This window comes from Myotis lucifugus, unplaced genomic scaffold (assembly GCF_000147115.1).
Source record: "Myotis lucifugus unplaced genomic scaffold, Myoluc2.0 scaffold_19, whole genome shotgun sequence".
NCBI lineage: Eukaryota > Metazoa > Chordata > Mammalia > Chiroptera > Vespertilionidae > Myotis > Myotis lucifugus.
The window spans coordinates 250578-264065 of NW_005871067.1; the positions used below are offsets into that span (position 1 = coordinate 250578).

The window sequence follows — 13488 nt, forward strand, 5'->3', positions numbered from 1 at the left end:
TCTTCCCTTTCTTGATACCATTTCACTCCTGAGAACCTGCTATTCTTTTCTCCCAAGAAGCAGTCAGCAAAAGTGAGATAAATATAGTCTATCCCCTTATCTTCTCTTTCCAGTGAGCACTTGTCCTCCGCCCAGTGTAGTCCTGGGACAGCCCATATATGCAGGGTGGTTCCCTCCAGGAGCAGAGGGACAGAGCAGGCCCAGCCATCCAGCGCCTTTCCCCCCAGCCTGTAAAGGTGACTCATAACTATTAGGTTAGTAGTGCCTTCCACCCAAAGCAGAGGGAGCTGTCTTTCACTCTAGGGTGAATCCCTCCCCAGAGAGATGTCTGCACTCTGAGGCCAAGCTTTGGACCTGGGGGTGTGCACCCTGACCTAGCTGGGTGTGGTGGGCCAAATCCAGTGCAGCTTCCCTCTGTCTTTTCCAGAAGCTTCTAAATGCAGCAAGAACCACACAAAGATTACACTGAGTTTTTTGTATTTGTCTTATTTCATTTCTGTATTAGTGCTAAGAATAGAAGCAGAAATCGCCTGCCAAATGAAAAAGCCATGGGTAGGGGGAGGGCGGATGGCCTTGGCAGCCCATGGCCTGGCCACTCAGCCCAGCATCCGGCCCCAGCAGACACTTAGGCAGCAAGTGCCTGAGCCACTGTAGAGACTGCATTTGTGAGGGTAGAAAGCCAGGGGAATATGGGCTCAACATTAACTGAAGTTCATAAATTCTAGTGTCTTGACCTGCAAGGTATTCCCTCGAGAGGAAAACAGAATTAAGCTTACAAACCTGACTTACAGATGATGGTAGACAAAGAGAGATGGTCAAGCCTATCTCTAAATAGAAATGAGGAATTTCTAAAGCTTGTAAATTCAGACTTGGAAGCGGGGAGGAAGCTGCAAAAAGTAGGTTATAGCCTGCAATAGGGCATTCCTCTGAAAGGGGCTAAAAGGCAGCCCCACTGCAGCCCACTGTGCCCCAGCTGGCATGGGGCTGCTGCCACCCACATGGAGAAGTGCTTTTTTCTATGTGCACAAAGGCGCCATGTGGGCCAGCTGTGGCCCAGTGCTATGCACCATGAGTGGTGACTAAGACGCAACTCGTGTCCTCAAGCTTACAACCAAAGGCTGTGGAGGGTCGGCTATCTGAGATGGCCTTGTAGGACAACTAAGATTTGGGTAGATGCAGGTAGGGAGGGGAGGAGTACAATTATTGAGCACATACTGAAACCGGCTACCCCAGTGAATGTGCCCTGGACCAATGGGTGCCACAATCATTTTTAGGAATTACCCATTTTGCACACCTACAGAAAGAAAAACTATGCATTTCCTCATTCATCTTTTCATGGTATAAAAAAAACTTTTCATGCTTGACATTTAATAGTTATAAAACATTCTATCATACTTGTAAACTAGAATAAGCTACTGTTGGGTCCAAGTTCCGCCGCCAGGGACCCGACCCCTTTGGACACCGGAAATTGGAAGTCAAATATTGAATAAGTGAGGGGTTGCTCTTATAGGTGTAAATGCTGAAATAGACTTATAAGATGTTCTTCCTAGAAGCAGGTTTCCTTTCGAGACCTTAGTCTTCACTTTGTTAACTGCCATCAGGCAGATGCTTATGATCCTCTCTCCACAAAACTGCCCTATTAGAAAATCTGAGCCTTAAAAAAATATATTAGATGAATTCCACCAGACAGAGAAACATATGCAGTGCATAGCTAGTTCAGATGGAGCCTCTGGCTGACACTCCTGCTTGGCCCTGATGTTCTCCCAGCCAGACACAAGTGCTGTTGAGATACACATGCAAACTTGAGTTGGGCCAGCACCAATTCCACAACACGCCTCCTGCCTTATTCTTTCCTCCGGGCTGCTCACAGCTGTGACTGCCTGAATTTGGTGTGAAAGTGCCTCTCATCTTTGAAGTTCTCAGTCCCCTCAGCTGCCCTCCTTCTGGTCTTATTTACCTACCACTGGCCCCAGTCCCCAAGGCTGTCGTCTGCTTCCACACATGTCTTCCATCGCCCTCTCTTAGCCCCCTTCCTCTCTAGAACTTGTTATAACCTGTACTCTGGCTGTTCCCACCTCAATCCAGGTCCATTGGGTTTTTATCTTTCTGCCAGCTTCAGACTGAAGATGGACTTTTCTTTTTTATCTCTATTTAACACTTTAATAACACTTAGTATGAATAGTTTTAAAACAGAAAGCAGTTTTGAACAAAGCAATCATTCTGGCAGAATTTCTTGGGTATTGTACAGAAACTCAAATGGTTAAATCTACATTTTGACTAGAGTCAACCTATTGAAATAAAGCAAAAACAAAAAACAAACAAAAAAGGGGATGTTTTATAATATAAAATAAGAGATATTAAAGAATTCTGACAGCTTTGATGTGACGATATGATAGGAATCTATGTTTGTAACAATATGCCACAAATTGTTTTTTTTTATGTTTTTAAGTTACTACTAGAATGGATTTTTCAATGTATTCTCATTTGTAACTAGCAACCCACACATACATACAAACACCACTGTGAGTTTGTATGTGTAATGACTTTACCTTTCTGGGTTATACATATAACTTGTCTTCCAATTTTATAATTATAACCCTTATATTTACATAGTGCTTAGTACTTAACAAACTCTGTCACATATATTTTATTTATTCATTCCAACAACTCAATGAAGTAGGTGTTGGTATCTTTATTTTATAGAAAATTGAGGCCCAGACAGATTAGTAACTTCCCTAAGAACATACAACTGGTATGGGACAGAGTCTACTCTTAACCCAAGTCTAAATCTTCTATACACAGTATGTAAGTTTTCCATGGCATCTCAGCCCCACCACCAAATTATTTTTGTAATTTTTAATTTAGTAAATTGAAAAATAAGATAAAATAAAATAGCCTTTTCTTCCAATTCTGTATGACTTTGTCACAAAACCATAACAGATGCTGGTATGGATCTGTCCAAACATGGAGTAGATTGTGATTATGTAACACTTACGATGTTCATTGGTCTCAGACTGTTCATTAGGGTTGGGTTCAGGGGCAAAAAACAAACTCCCCAAAGAATGAAGCTTACTCAAGGTAGATTTTTATTTCTCTCTTATACAGAAGTCAGGAGGAACACCCAGGGGCAGGTATGGTTCTGCTCCACAGGGTGCACAGGGGCCCAGATACTTATGGCTCACTGTTCTACTGCCCAAGACTGTGGCCCTGGTCCTCATGGTCCGGCATGGCAGTGGTGCTGCAGCCATCGTATCTGCACTGCAGGTAGTGGGTGGAGGAAGGAATGAGCAAAGAAACAGAGAGTGCTCTCTTTGGGGAACGTTTCCAGGAACTACACTTCAGCTTAGATCTCATTGGCCAGAACTAAGTCACAAGACAACTTTCATTAAAAAAGAGATTGGTAAATGTGCTCTAATACCTTGCCCAGGTATTATATTATTACTATGGAAGAAGGGGAGAATGAAAATGGAGGACCACTGGCAGCCTGTGCTATGGAGCCAGAATTGCCTGTCAGTAAGTTGGGGAGAATAATCCTGTCACACTCAGTGATGAGAGCAAAGGATCTAGCGGAGTATTAGGCAGACTAGAGAGGGCTTAACATGGTGCCAATTCCCTTACCTCAAATTAGATTCTTCCATCTTCCTTCCTCTCACAGCTTTAAAAAAAAAGGCTGAGTAAAAATGCAAACTTTAAGAAGTTACCCCAGAAAAAATAATTAATCTTGGGATCACAAACATAGTGGATATTTTCTTATTTATAAAAATATCTCTTCTAAGCACATCAGTTAAACCCACTTCAATTATAAAGACAGATAACTTTAAAGTAAAAGGATAGGTAGAAAGATGTACTATGCTAACACCAATCAAAAGAAAAATCAGAGTGTCTATGTTAATGTCACACAAAGTAAGCTTCAGACCTGTAATATTAGTAGGGATGAAGATGGCCATTACATAACAATACTAAATATCTATGTACTTAACAACAGAGCTTCAAATCACATGAAGCAAAAACTGATAGAACTAAAATGAGAAATAGACAAACCCATAGTTATGGCTGGAGACTTTAGCATTCCTCTCTCAGCATCGATAGAACCAGCAGGCAGGAAGTCAGGAGGGGTATAAAAGACCTGCACAGTAGTGTCAACCAACCTGACCTGACTGGCATTGAGAGCAGCCCATCCAACAACAGCATCCTTTCCAAATGCACACAGAACATTGAGCAACATAGACCATATTTTGAACCATAAAACAAACCTCAAATAACACAAAAGAACTGAAATAATACAAAATGTTTAGGACTATAACACAATTAGACAATAAATCAATACTGTGAAAATACCTGGAATATACTTTTAAAGAATACTTGGGTCAAAGAGGAGACCCCCAAGGCAAAGTAGAAAATATGTTGACTTTGAGTGAAAATAAAAACACAACATATCAAAATCTGTGGAATGCAAAATTCTCTGATCGGCAGAGTTGAGTCTTCTCATTGTGCAACGTTAGTGGAGGTGGGGGGAGGGGCAAACGTACCATCACTGTCCTAGCCTCTGTTGCAGGGAAGCAGGGAGTGTTATCGTAAAGAAGGTGTGATCTAGCAGACTTAGTCTGCTGTTAGAAATTTGAGTGTGATGACATAGCTTCAAACACACTGCTTTCTCCGCAGGATTGACCACTCAGCACAGCCAGGTCTGGGAATTGCCCACCTCTGCTGTAGGGAAAAGATATTTGTTCTGAGCTGGAAAATGTTCAAACCAGTGATGTCAGCTGCCATGATTAGATTTATTTCAATAAATGTAATTTTCTGAAGTCATTTCAGTTTCTATTCCAAACAGGTGCTTACCCATGCACAGTAACATCAAAACTGCAAACTCCCTTAAATGTACCAGAGACTGGGTTTGGTTGCCATGGGAAATACATTATCAGCTACAAGACTTCAAAACTGCTACTCTCTTTGAGACAATGATTCATTCCAATTGGCAGCAACACATTTTTTTATATTTATAAAATTCTTTGACATCTATACGCATAGCACATTTTAGTTATTTTATATGAAGATATCTATTTTGTGATTCTCTAAAATATTTATTCCTTTATGAATAAAGATAATTCTGCTTTCTGATGTATGTTAGCATTGATATTTTTAAATCTGTGGATTTCATCCTTAACTACCATGAACTGACTGACTAGAATAACATAAGATACCAAAGGCTGCCACTGTCTTACACTGAGGACAAACCGCTTCTTGAAATTCCGAGTCAGCTGCCTCCATAAAATTTAGACTTCATAAATCTAATATTTACAGTGGTGTACAGTTTATAAGGCCCTTTCACATATTATTTCATTTGATCCTGACAGCAACCCTAGGAGAAAGGTAAGCTAGATAATACAACCACCATTTTAATGATGGATAAATCATGTTTATAGAGAGTAAAAGAGAACCCCACGTCAAATAACTATGAGGAATAACAGAACTGGGTCCTTATCTCACTCCACCATGACCACGTACTGCCTTCCTATTGTAAGATCTCAGTTGGTGTCTCAGGAAGATAATAAAAAGCAAGAGAAAGACATGACATACACTATACATCTAACATGAAAATTGCTGAAGAGCATCTTGCAAAATGTGTATTTTCAATGACAATCCACAAATTATGCAGATGCCATCACCTCCCCTTGTGAGTGTCTCATGCACACGGATCCCCCTCTGTTTTTCTTTGCACCTTGAGCCCCAGCCCAGGGCTGATCACTGAATGTGGAACATTTACTGCTTCATTTTATACACTTGATTGAACTCAGGAGACATACCCGTTAGTGTGCCAGGAGTAACAGAGGATGTGACAGTCTCTGACCTCAGAGTATGCCTGTGTATTGGAGAGATGGACATATAACCAGATCATTTAAATCCAGTGTGTTGAGTAAGGTTCTAGAGGTCTAGAAGTTCAGAGGAGGGTTTGTAACCTAGTCAGGGTTCACATTTGATTTTTCTTGTCTAATGTCATTATGAATTATTTTTATTCATTCAGATACCACCAAGGTCAGGCAGATATTCACAAGTACTATCAATCTGTTTGCTTAATTTGGCAGCTTATTTGAACAAAATAATATATAAATTGCAATATATGCTTATGTAATATGCAGGTCACTTTTTTAAAAATCAAAATTACAGTCTTTTAGCCAACTGTCAGTTCTTTGGGAAATGAATTCTGATGAAAAAATTTGATAACTAGACCAATTCTATATTGCAAGTAACTATGTAAAGACTTCCTAAATTTCAGCAATAATGAATCTGGTCATCATCTCAGGACTCTGTAGCACAACTTTTCTTAAAATAAAAATATAAGCTGGTGGTGAGGCATGTGGTCAGTTTGGTTCCAGATGGAGAGACCAGGCTGGCAGCACAGTGTTGGGGTTCACCTTGGTGGAGCCGCTGTGGTCCAGCTTTTGTTTTCTTCATTAGCACCCGAGAGTGGCTCTGACTGTCCGGGAAACATCTTGTACTACAGCCTGATAGAGAAAACAAAAATGTCAATTTGTTAATTTATGATGAGAAATAGATCTCCTTTTAAGTGGATCTATCTAGAAAGCTAGAGTTGTAATCAGAAGACTACTTACTGGCCCCAAATCAGTCATGTGCTATAAATAACAATGGAGTGACTCTTGCTTTTCTAGGACCTCAAATCTTAGAATCTCCATGGGAGCAGATGGAAGCCTGTTAGAATCACCTGGATGCTTTTACCAACTACTCCTGCCTAGACTTCTCGTATAGCCATAACAGAATAACTAGGACTGCACCTAAGATCGCACTCCACACAGCTATAAAATAGACAAATTATATGAGGCAGCTGTTTTCAAGCATTGGACACCACAAGAAAAGGGAAACACGCCACGTCCCACATTAGCCCCAGCTCTCTGCCTGGGGTGGGGCTCTTACCACCCACAGCACAGAGAGGTGCTCTAGGAAATAACCACTAGCTCTCTGACCTGCAGAAGCAGATACCAGTGTTCAAGGTGATTAAAGTAATTGGGGGCCAACCACTGAAGAGGAGTAAGCTGAGCAGAGCAGGCCCCCAGGAATTTGACAAGGGGTGGAGGGGGGTATCTTTGTTCTCAGATGAAGGGTGGGCCGGCCTGCACAGAGAGGCCTGGCAAAGGGCAGCTGCTGCAGGAATGGGAGCTGAATGGAGGTACCAGAAGTCAAGCAGTGCCAGGAGGCGGGATTCCAGCCCAGCAGGGGTGGGGGTGGGGGAGAGATCTTTCTGAGCACCTTGAGCAAACAGTCAAGACCTGAGAAAGGTCAGGCATAAGGAGTAAAGATCATGACCTAGAATAAGAGTCTCTCTAAGACTAAAGAAAACTGAAGTTGACAGACCCTAACAAAGAAGAAAAACACACCTGACCGAACCAAAGGAGTCTAATGATTTATCTGTCAACAAATTCAATACCTGTTAAAGAAAGACAATATAATACAAACTTCCTACAATGTATCATCCACAGTGTTGAACATATAATTTTTAAAAATTAGACATACAGAGAAGCAGGACCCATAATCAAACAAAAAAGAAGTCAATTGAAACAGGTATTGAAATAACCCAGATGTTGCAACTAGCAGATAAGAAATTTTAAAAACTATTATAAACACTAGGGGCCCAGTGCACAAATTCGTGCACCTTGAAAAGAACTGTGGGCCGAGAGGCTGCGGTGGGCACAGGGGTGGGTCTTGGCCCATCCTCTGTGCCCCCACCTGCCCCTCCCACTGTGGCCCCCGGTTCCCTGTCTGCTGGCAGCCCTGCTCCCACTGCTCCCACATGCTAACAGTGCCAGCCCTCTAGCATCTGCTGCCCTGATTGCCCCTCAGAAGCAGGGGTAGGTGGAAAAGCCCTCAGGGGCGATCAGGGCCGATGCCAGGCGCCCGCAGCAGGTGGGAGTGCCCGGCGGGACTGGGTGCACAGGAGCAAAGAATTTTCAGTAACCACCAGAGGCTCTCCCCAGTGACAGCAACTAGCGCCCCACCTTGGTCTGGCACCTCTGCTCACCTGCTCCACCATCCCACCGCAGCCAATGCCCACCATGTTCTGCACGCGCCCCCTGGTGGTCAGCACATGTCATAGCGACTGGTTGTTCAGTTGTTCAGTTGTTCCGCCCTTCGGTCTATTTGAATATTAGGGTTTTATATATATAGATATTCAACCACTTCTAGAAAAAGAGGAACATAATAAGTAAACTGAGAAATTAAAACTATAAAAAAGAATCTCTGGAAATGTTAGAGAATTTCTAACAAAAGTAGAATCTCTAAAATGAAAACCCCCCTGGATGGTCTTTACAGAAGATTGGAGATTGCAGAAGAAAGTGTCAGTGAACTGAAGAACACCAACAGACATCTAATCAAAAGAACAGAGGGGGAAAAGGGTTTTTTTTACAAAATGAACAGAGTGTCAGTGACCTGTAGGACTACATTAGCAGTCCAATAGATGCATAATTGGGTTGACAGAAGGAGAAGAGAGAGAGATGGGGGCGGGGGGGGGGGATATGTGAAAAACAAATGATAACCAAAACATTGCAAATTTGGCTTTAAAAGAACCTGCAGAACCAAGAAACTCGATGAACCCCAACCAGGATAAATACAACTAGACAAACCACATCTGAGCACATCATAGTCAACTGCTGAAAAGCAAAACTAAAGATGAAATATTAAATAAAAAACATTACATACCGGGAACAAGGATGTGAGTGACAGTTGGTGCCATTGGAAACAGAGCAGAGGCAGTGGAATGATGTTTTTAAAGTGCTGTATGAGGGGGGAAATATCAACCTAGAACTCCATATCCAAAGAAAACACCCTTTCAACATGATACAGACTTAGAGCTACAGGAAATATGTGGATAAATAATATAAAAGACTATTTTGTTGTTTAAATAAATTGATGATCTTTGACTATGAATACATTCATGTAATCACCACCCAAACAAGATATTGGACATTTACATCGCTCCAGAAAATTCCCTCATGCCTTTTTCCAGGCAGTTCTGCCTCCTCCATCCCTCTGAAGTGACCACTTTTTTACTTCTAGCACCATTGATTAGCTTTGCCTGTTCTTGGGTTTCATATAAATGGGGTTGGACAGTGTAGAGTCTTTGTGTCTGGATGCTTTTGCACCACATAAGAGATTCATCCACGGTGCTGAGTGTATCAGTAGTCTGTTCCTTTGTATTTTTGAGTCATGTTCTGTTTGCATAAATATACCAAAATTAATTTATCTGCTGAGGGACAGTTGGGTTCTTTCCACTCCTTTCCACTCTTTTTGCTGTTATAAATATCCTTGCACAAGTCTTTTTGGGGATGGTTTCATTTCTCTCAGGTAAATTCCTACATGAGAAATGACCGGGTCATAGGACAGGTGTGAGTTTAACATTAGGAGACACAACCGAATAGTTCTCAAAGTGGTTGTACCATTTTGCACTGTCCCCAACAATGTTTGAGAGTTCCAGTTTCTCCATATTCTTGCCAACATTCAGTAATTTTGTTGTTGTTGTTGTTTTAGACACTCTCCTAGATGTGAGGGCTATCTCATTATGGATTTAATTTGCATTTCCCTGATTACTGGTGACGTTGAGCACTTTTTGTGCTAACTAGTTATAGGGATGTCTTCTTTTGTGAAGCATCTTTTGCCAATTTTTTATTGTGTTGTTCTTTTGACTGAATGGCAGCTGCCCCTTCACCTGGACTCAAACTCTCTCAAGTTTGCCGCAGTCCGACCTGGCCCACCTGCTCTTTCCTCTAAATCCCAGCACCTAAAGACAGACTCGGATGGCCTATGTCTATAGTCATGAACAAGAAAATTGAAAGTATATCTATTGCTAAAATGTAAAATATAAAATATTTCAAGAGTACCATTCTTAAGAGAATTTTGAATGCCTGTTCTGCAAAAATAAAGTATTCCAGATATTTTATTTAGGTATGAGAAAGCTATAATCCATGAATCCAAAGAGTTTATAATTAGTTGGGGAAACAGGCATGTTAGCAAATGACTGTAACATAAAAATGAAGTAAGTGTCTCTCTCCTTCAAATGTCTGTCCTAGATGCTGTTCTTCACTATTTTTCCTCTCATTTTCCATGATCTCTGTCTACCTATCTACTGCTATGGCTTTAGCTACTGCCTAAGCTGGCAAATTCACATCTCTGGCCCTGGTCTCTCTTACGGTCACCTCTTGGTGTGCCACAGGCAATACAACTCTTCATGGTCAAACAGTTTTATCTCCACCCGCCCCACACTCCCCACCTCAGAGCAAAACAAACAAAAAAAATCTCTACTTCTATATACCTCAATTAGCTCAGGTACAAGCTAAATTGCTATAACAAAGTGGTCCTCAATACAGGGGTTTATATATGGAATAAATATGATAGAGGGATATTTTTCTTTCATGTAATAGGCCCAGGATGGTCATGCATCTCTGCTCTGTTCCCAAAGCCTTTGTCCCTGCTTGTGTGGTTGAGGCTGGTGTGGGCAGGAGTATGTTTCAGCCTGAGGGGAAGGGAAGCAGAGCAAGCAGAGGACAAGCAGCTTCCTTGTGGATTGTGACTTAGATGTTGCCATGTCACTTCTTCACATCCCATTGACGCCAGCAGAATCACGGGGCCACAAGGACCTACTAGGGAGGCTGGAATGTGGAGTCCTTTGAATTAAAACTTGAAGTATCCTATCAATAAAAGGCAGAGATAGAGACGGGAGACAGCAGGCTCAACCACCAACTTTAGCTCAGTTATTGACACCACAATCCACAGAGTAAACTGTCCAGAAAGCTGGACGCCATCTCCGACTCCGCCTCTCCCTCTTCTTCATACTCAATGTCCAGTGAGTTACCAGGTCCAGTTGATTAGAATCCTATGCTTCATGTAGTGACTTAGTTTTTTGCAAAAACCTCCTCACTAGACCCTTTACCTCTCTGCTTGCCCATACATCCATCCTCTGTCACTTTGATGATTAAAACCCATCAGTAACCAGAAGCATGTCTGCCTATGACAAGAACAGTGGTTGTCCCTAGCTAGGGGGTCTAGGGAAGGAGGGGAAATTACTGCTCACTATATTCCTTTCCATGTTGCTTGAAATTTTTTTCACATGCAAAATATAAAAATTAAAGCACTATAATAGCCTGGCCAGTTTTGCTCAGTGGTTAGAGTGTTGGCCCGCAGACCGAAGGATGGCAGGTTCAATTCCCGGTCAAGGGCATGTACCCCTGATGAAGGTTACCCAGCCCCAGTAGGGCATGTGTGGGAGGCATCCAATCCATGTGTCTCTCTCACATCAATGTTTTTCTCCCTCTCCCCCCCCTTCCTTCTCTTCCTCTCTCTAGAAATCAATGGGAAAAATATCCTCGTGTGAGGATTAAAAAACAATAACAACACTAAGATAAAGAAAGATCCTTCAGTGGCTTTATATCATTCTTAAGACAAGTAGAATTCAAACATTTTAGCACAGTGTAGTGGGACTGCTGCTGCCCTGCCAGACATACTCTGCTGCCCTCTCTCCGCATCCTCCACCGAAGTTCTGCCCACTTCACTGCTTCCTCCTGAACTGCCCTCTCCCCCTCCCCACCCACCAACCTCCTGGGCTTCCTGGAAAACTAAAGTCTGCCATCACCTCCTTAACGCCCCAGCAGGGCCATTTCTCCTGAGAGGAATGCCTGCTTCAGAGCACTTCTCTGCTTCCATACACAGTTTCATAGTGATTGTCACATTGCTGTCATTGTTCACTTATCCATCTGAGTCTCCCTTCCTGCCAGCAGACCAAGGTCCTCAGGGTTCAGGCTGTGCTGGGGAGTCAAGGTCTGTTTCCTGAATCCCATGGGCAAGAGTTTGTATTCCAGGGATTTAAGGCACAGGGGAAAAATTACAAGCTTACAAGAAAAACTCTTAAAATACTTCTGTACTTACTAAATAAAATAATACAGCAGACTAAATAAAAATAATGTTATGCCATTCTGTACATTTAAATGAATTTCGTTTTCCATCACTTACTCGCTAGAGGCATGCCAGGCTCTCCTGCCCTGGGATTTTCACCAGATGCTTGAGGACCACCCACACATTCATAATCAAAGCTGCATTTGCATGCCTGCGGGATGTCTGGAAGTGTAAATTCATGGTTTCCAATTCTCTCAATAACCCGTTTTACAGATGGGAATATGAGATTCAGCAAACCAGTGGTTGTCTTGCCCAGGGTGGTGAGCTGTCCAACAGATGTTTGAACAGAGACCCTGCCTGTTTTTCCTATAAGCGCTCTGCCTCGCATGCCTACTCAGAGAGAGTGTTTTTGTTTTGTTCTATTTTAATATCTGCCTCTCCATCCAATAGGTGTGGTTCCCCATATTATGGCCAGGCCTGTTGGTGGCCCCTGGTCCCAGGACAGCCCTAACGCTCAGGCATCAGCTCCTCATTCTTGTTTCTCAGCTCCCTGTCCCCAATGGACTCAGCATTTAGATCCAAATTTACAGTGCTTTTCTTCAGCTTCTTCTTATCAAAACGTCAATGCAAACGCCTCTACTCCTGCTCTGCCATCCTCTCTTATTTCCCTCTTCTATTCCCAAACCCTGTTTCTTCCGCATTTATCCCAGCAGGGGGAGCCCGTGAGGGCTTCATCTGTCACAGTGACGTGGAGCCAGGAAGGACTTGGGCAGGAGAGAATAGCTGTGAGCAGTGCCAGCCTCCTTACTGCCTGGGGTGCATGGTGTGGGCAGGGGGACAGGGTGTCACTATATATATGACTCCAACTAAAAGGTGAGGAGGATGGGAAGCCACATGCAAGAATCTGAAAGGAACTTCAGTGTCCTGGGACTCTAACTCTCCAGAAAGGCACACCCTCAGAGCTAAGTCTGCACACCAGGCTCAGGTCGGCACTGGGAGCTCACGCTGGCTGAGAGAGAGCAGGTAGGCCTAGACTTCAGAAGGGCAGCAGCGGGCAGGCCCTATAGTTAGTGGCAGACGCTGTCTGCCTTCTGCTTCGGACGCAGGTGGGGAAGCCTGCTGTCCTCTGCACACGGGGGAGGCAGTGCTCTGGGGGCTGAGCACTGAGCACCAGGGCCTTGCGACCAGTGGTCTAAATGCGCTCTCAGGCTCCACCCCAGCCTCTGAGTCAGAGTCTGCACTTTAACAGGATAATCTGTCAAAGTTTAAGCAGCACTGTCTTTGCTTACAGAAGTGCTTCCTGGTATGTGGTCCCTGCCCCACCAGTAGCAGCACCGCCTGGGAACTTATTAGAAACGCAGATTCTCAGACCCACTGACTCCAGCTCTGGGTGGGCCTGTAGCCTGCGTTTTAGTCCTGCACGCGATTCTGATGCCGCTCAGCCTGAGAAGCCCTGGCTTCGGAGAGGACAGGGGGCCGCTATGAGCATGACGGTGAGAAGGCCACGGATCTGGACTGACTTGGTTCCGCTGCTCAGGCTCCTCTTGGATAAAATGGGAACATTGAGCAGGAATCGCACCTACTTCCCAGAGT

General features: G+C 43.3%; 1 protein-coding gene across 1 annotated transcript in view; it reads left to right on the forward strand.

Moving 5' to 3' along the window:
• Positions 1–13488, forward strand: part of LOC102418833 (microtubule-associated tumor suppressor candidate 2-like) — a 56440-nt gene that overhangs the window by 12229 nt on the left and 30723 nt on the right.